The sequence below is a fragment of the Macrotis lagotis genome, chromosome 1 (assembly GCF_037893015.1).
Source record: "Macrotis lagotis isolate mMagLag1 chromosome 1, bilby.v1.9.chrom.fasta, whole genome shotgun sequence".
In the NCBI taxonomy this organism is placed as follows: Eukaryota; Metazoa; Chordata; class Mammalia; order Peramelemorphia; family Peramelidae; genus Macrotis; species Macrotis lagotis.
This window is the reverse complement of record NC_133658.1, coordinates 439,835,431-439,845,540: the sequence shown is the minus strand read 5'-3', so window position 1 is coordinate 439,845,540 and position 10,110 is coordinate 439,835,431. Positions and strand designations below refer to the sequence as shown.

Sequence of the window (10,110 nt, the reverse complement as noted above, 5' to 3'; positions counted from 1 at the left end):
GTATTCATCTCAAATAAGTTATTTTATACAAGACCTCCCTGAAAGGCAGAGGTCATAAAGGTAAAAGTACAATGGGCACCATAACATAATATACCTCAATGAAATAGTTTGAAGTTAGATTATAATTTACAATTTAAGTGATTTTATAAGAAAACTAATTTAAGGGGCGACTAGGTGGCGCAGTGGATAAAGCACCGGCCCTGGAGTCAGGAGTACCTGGGTTCAAATCCGGTCTCAGACACTTACCAATTACCTAGCTGTGTGGCCCTGGGCAAGCCACTTAACCCCATTTGCCTTTCAAAATCCTAAAAAAAAAATTGTTTTATAAATGTTAAAAAAAACTCTTTCAAATGATTCCTACTTGAATCTTGTAAGACAAGAATTCTATAGTAAATAAAGTAAATCTAATAAGTCTTCATTTGGAAGTATATGTAATATTTTACATCTGTGGCAAACCTCCCATTTCTCTATTAAAATATAACAGAAATCTATTTTTTCTCCTATACAAACCAAATGAAAAAAATATAAATATATAACATAATAATATATAATATAAATATAATAATAAAGAATATAAAAAAATATAAAAATGCATAATCAATCAAAATAAATTCCTTCTATGAGTATAAAAAATGGTTGTTTGCACTCTAAATGTATCACCTCTGAAAACATGTTTCATCATTGGTCTTCTGGAATCATGAATGGTCATTACATTTCATAGCTTCAAAATTGGTGTATTATTATTATTAGTGTATAAATTGTTCTGGAACTGCTTGTTTCATCTTAATCAGTTTATAAAAGATCAAAATTCATTTTTGTAACATTGGTGTTATGTATAAATTGTTCTTTCTGTTGATATGGTGAATATATATATATATATATATATTCTCTTTACTTGACTCTAACTTCATATAAATATTATACTTTCTTTTCTAAACCATCTATTTATATATTTCTTATATAGCATAATTGTTCTCCACTTCATTCATATAACACAACTTAATCAGCCATTCTTCAATGAATAAAAATCCTGTTAGTTTCCAGTTTTTGCCATTAAAAAATATTCCCTACATTTATTTATTTATTTATCTGTTCATTCATTCATTCATTTATTTATTTATTTACTTTTAGGGTTTTTTTTTTTTGCAAGGCAGTGGGGTTAAGTGGCTTGCCCAAGGCCACACAGCTAAGTAATTATTAAGTGACTGAGGCTGGATTTGAACTCAGGTTCTCTTGACAATGGGGCCAGTGCTCTAACCACTGCTCCACCTAGCTGCCCTTCCTACATTTATTTTTATGCTCAAAGGATCTTTTCTTCTTTCTTTTATCTTTTTTGAATATAGGTCTAAAGACTGGATCAAAGAATACTCACTGATTAGTAACTTTTTGTATATAATTTCCCAGTTGTTTTTTTAGAAGAATTGTGTGAGAAGTTGGTCTAAATCTTCTATCTAGTATAGTTCTGAAGACCATAAGAAACTATTTTCACAGGGGGAGAGACAAAAATTTTTGAGAAAACTGAATGTTAGGGTAATACCCTGTTGACTACCTCAGTTTTTGTGTATTTTGAAGAATCTTCCATTCTTTTCACTACTCTATCCAATAGTAGTTGTTTAATAGATATTTAATAGATATTTGAAATATGTTGATGTATTTCACTTATTCCAGTCAGCTAAATGGCACAAATAATTATAACAGAGGCATTTTTAATTAAATAGCTATATAATTAAACACAAAATATCCTTCTCTGTTCCAACTCCAAACCTTATACTTTATCTCCCACAAATGTTTACATACTTAGTGGGAGAGTGAATCTCTAGGTGATTTATATCCATACATATCCATAAATTTAGGGAGGTATACAAAAGGAAAATATATGCATACATGGAGGTGCATATTTGGAGGGAAAACTCATGTTTTCAACACAATAAAGTTGCCAAACTATTCTATTAAAATGATTGATCTTGCCATCATTTTCATGAAATCTGAAATTTTGATCACAATCTGTTATCATTCCATCTCTACCTCTATCTTGCAATCTCATACCTTGTTCTTCTTTCTTACCATGATGACCTATCCCTGGAACCCTTAGTTTTTTCTAGAACCTTCTTTCATCTTAATTCTTTGGTGAATCAATTCAACTCTTATACTTCATGTGTTTGTACATTTTTAAAAGATTATTTTAGATTTTTTGCCTCCTCCTGAAAAGACAGAAATTAGATCTCTTTGCCTCTAGTGTCAATTACTAGTGTCCATTCAAAAATCTCTCACTCCCTCTCTCTCCCAACTTCCCTCCTTCTCTTTCCCCTTCTCTCTCCTCCCTTCTCATATTCTTTCTCTGTCTCTGTCTCTGTCTCTCTGTCTCTCTATCTCTGTGTCTCTCTGTGTCTCTCTCTGTTTCTCCCTCTCTTCCTACCCTTCTGTCTCTCTTCATATACGGTCATTTCTCATCATTTATGAACTTAATTTTCACATATTTAAGTGACTTTATTAATAACCTCATTTTTACATTTTTCATTGGCAATGTACACTTTCATGTCTTTGAACAGCAGAGGAAAAAACTGAGAGGTACACATGGTGGCATTAACAAATTGATGATCACACTGTCATCTGTTACAATAGAAGGTAAGATTCAGATTAAAAAAGATTTAGTTTTGAAAATTTTATTTGTTGTATGGCATTTATGGTACTGTAGCTTTTATGCTTTATGAAAAACTAAATATTTTCTGAAATTGATGTTTTTATTGCAATATTAGTACAAAAGGTCATAAGATTAATACTAGGGAATTGCTAATGTGAAAAATGGTTTTCATATTACCAATTAGTAGCCCAGAATTTTTAATGTCTAGACATGAGTATCTACACTATTTTCTCTGGTTTGTGCCAACCTTTAAGAAACTCAGAGTATTTTTAAGACTGGTCTTTTTAAGGTCCTTTAAAGTAAAGTCTCTCTTGGGAAAATTCTACAGTAATCAAATTAGAAAACATCTTCTGCGCTAAATTAGGTTTTTATTGTTGAAGTTATTACCGTGGTAGTAGTAGCCCCCGTAGTATGCACTGTGTGTAACTCTCCAGCAATAACCTAGTAAGTCTGAAATGAATCTAAGAAGTCTTGTCACTTCCTTTTTTTTCCTTTTTAACATTATTTTTCTTATCTGCAACCTTGAAACTCTACTCTTGTCTTATTGTTCCTAACAATAAGGGGAGAAATCATTGTGGAGAGGAGACTCATGTTCTTCATTACCTCTAGTAATAATGGATGCCCAGCAGTCAGAATAGGCATAAGAACCACACTCCCCAACCTTTTGGTTCTATCTCCAGCATAGTCCTCACAATCATCTTAGGGGAAGTAATTCCTATGGAGAAGGAATACCATCCCTAAATATCTGTCAAACATCTACCCCATAAAGAGAAGGCAAACCAATTTTTCTAAAGCAACAAGGTTCTCTGAGAAAGAGGAACAAGAGGTACCAGGTAAATAAAAAATGTTTCTAGCACCCTAACCAACAACTCCCTTTAGACAACTTATGAAAAATCCTGTGTCCAAGAACCTTTTAGAAGGTTGAGGAGAAAAAAAATATTGTGGAAAGGAAAAGTTCCCTTTTCAATTCACCACTACCAGCAATAGTTCCTCACCACTACCACTAACAGCTTTTGAAAACAAAACCTCCAAGAATGGCAGCCTTGACTAGACCATGGCTCTTTCCAATCTTGTCTTCACAGCCATCATCAAGGGATGGAAGTCTCTAGAGAGAAAGTCATCCATCTGCCCCCTACTTAGAAATAACTTCCACACAGCAAGTAAGCCAGAGTACCTGAAGCAATAAAGTACCCCAAAGGAGAGACAGTAGGCAGCAAAGTCAAACCACCATCTTAATCTCTATTTCCTCTCAGATTTTCATTGACATATGTAGTTACTCAAAAGTCTTAGTATCAGCAGTACTGCTAGCCTAATACTTTTAGTCACCATCCTGAGAGATTCAGCTTGCCAACTACTACTGCAGGTAGTAAAACCATATCTCCTAAAGACCCTGAAAAAGAAAGTTCTGTTCACCAAAGAAATAGCACTATAATCCAATATCCTAAACTAAAATGATTTTATCAGTTGAAATTACATTAAGGAAGAGAAATTAACATCTGCTTTGTTGCTGCACCCTAAAGACTATGGGAACTTTCTTTCTGGTTTACAGTTGAAATCTGACATACATCTCCCTTCATCCTTGAGGACAGGAATCCATAGTGTTTAGTATAGCACTTTGCACACAATAAATGCTTAATAAATGTGTTACTCATTCATTCGTTCAAATCAAGAGTCATGAAACTTCCTGTGGGTATATCTCCTCTTTTGTTGTCCTCTAAATATGGAATGTCATCCCATAGTCATCTAGATATGGAATATGATGTATCTATTCCCTGAAATGAACAGTGTGGTAATTATTTCCAATGCTGTCTGAGAATCCGAGCTATTTGGAATGGCATCATCTCCTTGTCCCCATAAAAGGTATAGAGTAATGGAAAAGAACATTGAATTTAGTGGAGATACAGAGGTTTGAATTCTTTTTTGATCTTTAGTTTTTGTGTGAATATAATAGATCCTAGTATTTACTTCTTCAAAAATAAAATAAGTATGGTAATACTTAAAATGTAAGATTGAATGAATATAAAATGTGATAATATATGTTAAAAGTCCTATATAAAGGCCACCTGTTATTAGAGGGCCATAGAGCTTTTCTTAGTAAAGTTCCAGCCACAAACCCCTTAATTCAGAGGCTCTGGTAGATGTATAACCAGTAGATGTCACTGTGGCAGGCAAAACTGTTTCACCAACTATCTGGAAAGAGTTGGAACTGAATACTTCCAAGTTCTGCTCAGTAATGAATATTACTGTCCGGGTCCTGCTCAGACTTTTACTGGAACCTTTTGCCATTACTTTCTCCTACTTTCTTCTTCCTTTTGGGGTTGAATATGGCTTAGCCTAAGAAGCTTGTTCTGGTCGAGAGTAGGTACCAAAAAAGTTCTGGTTTAGTTACCAAAAAGAAAGCCTCAGACTCTATTTAAAAGTTCTGTATATTGGGAAACTTATTGAATTATCAATAAAATAATATCCATGTTCCTGAGCAAGCTAGATATTTCCCGAGATTAGAGTCCCGTACCTTACATTCTATGTCCATTTCAGCTAACCACTGGAGCATCCCTTTAATTCTCTCTGTATTCCATTAATATGTACGCATGCATCCTGATAGTTATAACTGATATATATATATATATATATGTCATATGTATACACACATATAATGTATAAATGAGTGTATAAGCATATGTATGTATATTTAGACATACATATATAAGTGTGTATCCTCCCCGATGCAGGAGAGGGAGCACTGATTTCCAGATTAATCAGGAGATAGTTGTATACTAGATAGTGGCCACTGGAATTTGGAACCCCGAAATATATGACAATGTCTGATGATAAGTAAGCAGGTGTGTGTGTGTGTGTGTGTGTGTGTGTGTGTGTGTGTGTGTGTGTGTGTGTAAAGCTGGAGAGAGAAACTTTTTAGTGCTTCCTCACAGTTTTTTTTAATTGGACTTGACATTTCACCAAATGGCTCCAGAGTTTGGGGAGGGGAGGGAAAAGACCCAAAAAATAAACCGGGGTGGGGTGGGAGGGGAGATCTGTCTCTAGTGGACAAAGGATGTACTCCCTTCCACCCTTGGGGGTGAGGGTGGGGTGTTGAACCGAACTAAAAAGTAGTTCTATCCTCCTGGGTCCTGGGAAGGAGGGGACAGGGTGAAGGCTGCTGTTTCAATGTCATGGATTATTTTGGAGGGGAGGAGGGAAACAGGGAAGGAGCAGTTGGAAAAAGTCGACAGATATCAGATAGCTGCTCTGGTTGTCCCCCTAGTTGGAATCATTTCAGTGAGGTGGTAGGGGAGTTCCCGGTTATCGGGGTTGAGGTATCCACTAGCTGGTGATGCGGCTCCAAGCGGGGCTGGGAAGGTGAGTCCGCAGGAGATGTCAAGGACTTGACTGCCTCCTCTGGGGTCTCCTGATGCATAGGGGCACCTGCTGGGGGTGAGTCCCACCCGGTCTGCCCAGGACCAGGAGATTGTTGTCTTCTAGGTTGAAAGGGAGGCCGATTTGGTGGGCGCTGGGGCTCGGGTCATGAGCCATCTGTGGGATGGGTTTGGTCTCTCCATTTCCACCTTCTCTGGGTGGGCTGTTTTGGAGGCCGAGGGCCGAAAGGCCTTCAGTATCTGGGTCGGAATCTGGGTTCATCTCCCTGCTTCTGGTCCCCTTCTAAGGGAGCTGGGTCTTTGGGCTCTCCTCGTCTCTGTACCCTCCACAGGCTGCTGCTGGTCGGAGGGCTGAGGGCCCCTGAAAATGTTGTCTGTAAAAGAAAGGGGGTGGACGCGGTCGGTGAGGTCGCTGACTGGGGTCCTCGGCTCGTTCCCCTTCACTACCTGGCTCTGCTACCCTTGTAGGGGCGCTGCCACCGGGGGCGGGGTGTGCAGCAGGGACAGGGAGGGGAATAAATGTAAGAAAACTTTGTGGGTTAGGAGCATAGAGACTGCCTTTTACTGGTACCCCCCACCCCCGAACCAGTCGCGTCGCTAGCTTCTGCACCCCTTCTCTCCTTCCACTATTTTCCCATCCCAACCCGCGCGGAAACTTCCGAGGGTTGTTTCTTTTAATGGCTTTAATGGTTTAAAGACATCCTCCTGTTAAAGTCATTCCTGTTGAGAATCCATAATCATTTCGGACGTCGAACTATTTGACAATGGCCAGAACTTGGGTTGCCAGCAGCAGTTTGTCGGCCTGGCTTCGGGCGGGGGGTACGGGGTCCCCCGGGCTGCCCTCGTCGGGGCGCCAGGGGCTGCAGGGATCCCGGCGGAGCAGGGGGAGGCTTCCACTCCCCCTCCCATCCTCGCCCCCCGGGTGACACCACCCCGACCCCCGCCGCATTAGCATGTGCCGCTGCCCGGGTAGCGGCCACTGTCTCCACCTCGCTCATCGCGGTCCGGTACCGGCCTGACCCTTCCTCACAGTTCTTAAGAGTACATTGGAGCCACCTCTTACTAAGAAAGTTACTTGTGGTTTTTCAGTGTGAATCTCAGAAATCAACAACTACTACAAATTGGAGGTTCATTTAGGAAAGTAATTAAGAAAATGTTAATAAGTTAAATGGAACTTTAAAATGTTTCCTGTATGTTTTCCTTTCTTTTCGGAGAATTTGTTGTTAAATGTTTACTAACACACTACTGGTATAGGTCACTCTCTGGAAACAAGCAGTCTGAATTACCTTTTCCCTGTAAAACAGAAGCTAACAATTTCTTAGTCAATAGATCTAGTGATAGTAGATTTTGGCTTTTCGCTTGCTATTCACTCTATCTCTCTGTCATCCCTAGTCCAGATCTACACCTTCTTTTGGACTCATGTAGTCCCTTCCTGACCAGGTCAAACCATTTATTCTTGAGCTAAGGATACTGGTCTTCAAGATTCCTATACTAAAAATCTGAGAATGTGGGGTTAGTCCATAGAGGCCTCTTCAGTCATTTGCAAACAGCTGGCTTTTTTGTAATTGTTTTATGAATATATTTAGAGTGATTTCAAATGAACCAGCAGAGCTATTGAGAAATATGGATTGTCTTGAGTATCGATTTAAAGGGGAAAGGATATCAGCACACAAAGACTCTTGCTCCATCTTGAATCAGCACATTGAACAGAGATTGTCAATGGTTCTTGAATGGCCACATCTTGCCATGAGGATAGCATTTGCTGGCATTTAAGTAATACAGATTTGAAAAGAATTTACTTTTTTTCACTCCAAAACTTTTATCAGCCAGATCACAGAAAGAATAACTTAGGAAAGTGATGGTAAAAGGTCTAGGTTTTCTGTTGGGCTCTCAGAACTGATCAAAGTTAACATTCCATTTTTCTGCAGGCCTCATCCTCCAGACTTCTTTCACCACTGATGTTCCTTCTCACTCTGGAAGTTACCCTTACCATCATGCTCCAGAATCTTTTTTCATTCTAAAATTCCCCTGAAACCTTTCATGCTAGAAAATATTTCTGCTCATGTGACCTTTTCCTCTCAATGCTCAATTCATCCCAGAATTTCCATTTTTTAGAAAAGGGCTAGGCCAGCCATGTTCATTCCTTCATTCCTTTCTGGTCCTTTTCCTCTATCTCTATCAACCACAAACTTGTTCCTTGAACTTATCTAATCATTTCCTTCTTCTCTTTTCCTAGGACTCATTATTGTGTTATAAATTCCTCCAACCTTCAATGCCTCCCCCACCTTAAGCGACAGCTTTCCTTATCATTCATCTCATACTAGTCTGCCTTCTTTAAACTCCTACAATACTTTTCTTGTTTTTCATGGCACCACAGGGAAGAATTTAATGTGCTTTTTGAAAACTGAAGAGAGGCATTCTTCTGGTTGAGATGGTGATGGGAAAGGATATAGAATAGTCCATTTCTCCCACATTTACTCCAATAAAAAATCTAAAAAGGGAACCAGATTGAGTAATAATTGAGAAATCCCAAAAGAAACATTTCATTTGTTAACTAAGAACTATTTTGAAAAAGAAGTAAAAATATGTGGATACTGTATGAATATCCTCAAAGGAAAGAGAACATAAGATCAAGTAAGCATCTTGAAGATGGTCATAACAAAGTTACAGGCCGAATCTTGCAGCAGGAGGCTATACCGTATAATAAGAGCAAAGTTTTCTGGACAAGACAAATCAGCTTAGACAGTTTTTCTTAACAAAATACTCAGTACCTGGCTTTTTACTGTTCTTTCCTCTCAAATCAGAGGGAGTCATCAGAACCTTCAGCTCTTTTGAACTTAAAGCATTGAAGCATTATTTGGAGAGCATTGAAAAACATTATTTGGAACCAAGGGACTTGAAAGTCTCTCCAACTAATCAAGTAGCAGATAAATGAAAGAGACTGAACTGGAACTACTCTGGTCACTAGTTTCTTTATATAGTTCTTACAGGCTTCTTTGGGCCTCCTACTTTTTCTTTCCTCTATTGTTAAATTCTTCAATCTCTTCATTTTATAGATCTCTGACTCATAAATTTTAATGGATTAAATCAGAACCTACTGTTCTCAATATTTTAAATTTCATTTAAAAAATAATAAATAACTAAATTTTTCCTATTTAGGTTAAAAGTAGATAGGTTGAAATAAGTAGATTCTGCATTAGAAATTTATTACTTATAAGATCTTTGGGAAGTTACTTAACACTAATTGTTTCAGATTCCCCATTAATAAAAAACTACCATCCTTAGTGTGTGGATAAAATGAGAGATATTTGTAAAGTGTTTTCAAATCTTAAGATACCTTATACATTTTAGCTATTGTTATTCCTTTTTTTAAAACATTTTATTTGAGTTTTACAATTTTTCTCCCAATCTTACAACCCCTCCCCCCACCATGGAAAGCAATCTGTCAGTCTTTATTTTGTTTCCATGTTGTACATTGATCCAAATTGAGTGTGTTGATAGAGAAATCATATTGTAGGGTTCTGGTTTTTAATCCACTCTGCTATTTGCTTATGTTTTAAGGGAGAGTTCATCCCATTCACATTCAAAATTATGATTACTAATTCTTTATTGGTCTCCATGCTATCTTCCCTCTGCTTATATTTTCCCCCTCCCCCTTTATCCTTATTCCCCAGTATTTTCTTTCTGAATATCACCCCCTTCAGTGTGTTTGCCCTCCTATATCACCCCCTCTCCTTTCTTTCCCCTTTCCCTTTTCCTTTTTCCCTTCCCTTCCTTTTGTTAGTTTCCCCTCCCCCTCCCTTTCTCCATCCCCACTCCCCTTTTCCCCTTTAACACTTGAAATGTTAGATGTTTTTTAAGTTAAATAAGTATGATCTGGTCTCCAGTACAGAAAGACTCCCTTGAAGAAATAAGACTTAATTCGAAGTCTGATGAGAAGAAGATTCAAGTGTTTCTCATCTCCTCCCTTCTTCCCCTCTATTACATTGGTATTTTATAAATCTTAATATAATGAGATTTACCCCCATTCAATCCCCTCCTTCCTCCTGGCTCCTTCCTGTCCCCCTTTTTCAGGAGGTAGTGTTTTTAAAAATC

General features: G+C 37.9%; 1 pseudogene; it reads right to left on the bottom strand.

Moving 5' to 3' along the window:
* Nucleotides 1–5,909: 5,909 nt before the first annotated feature.
* On the bottom strand, nucleotides 5,910–7,091 carry LOC141504434 (Y-box-binding protein 2 pseudogene; annotated as a pseudogene).
* Nucleotides 7,092–10,110: the final 3,019 nt, after the last annotated feature.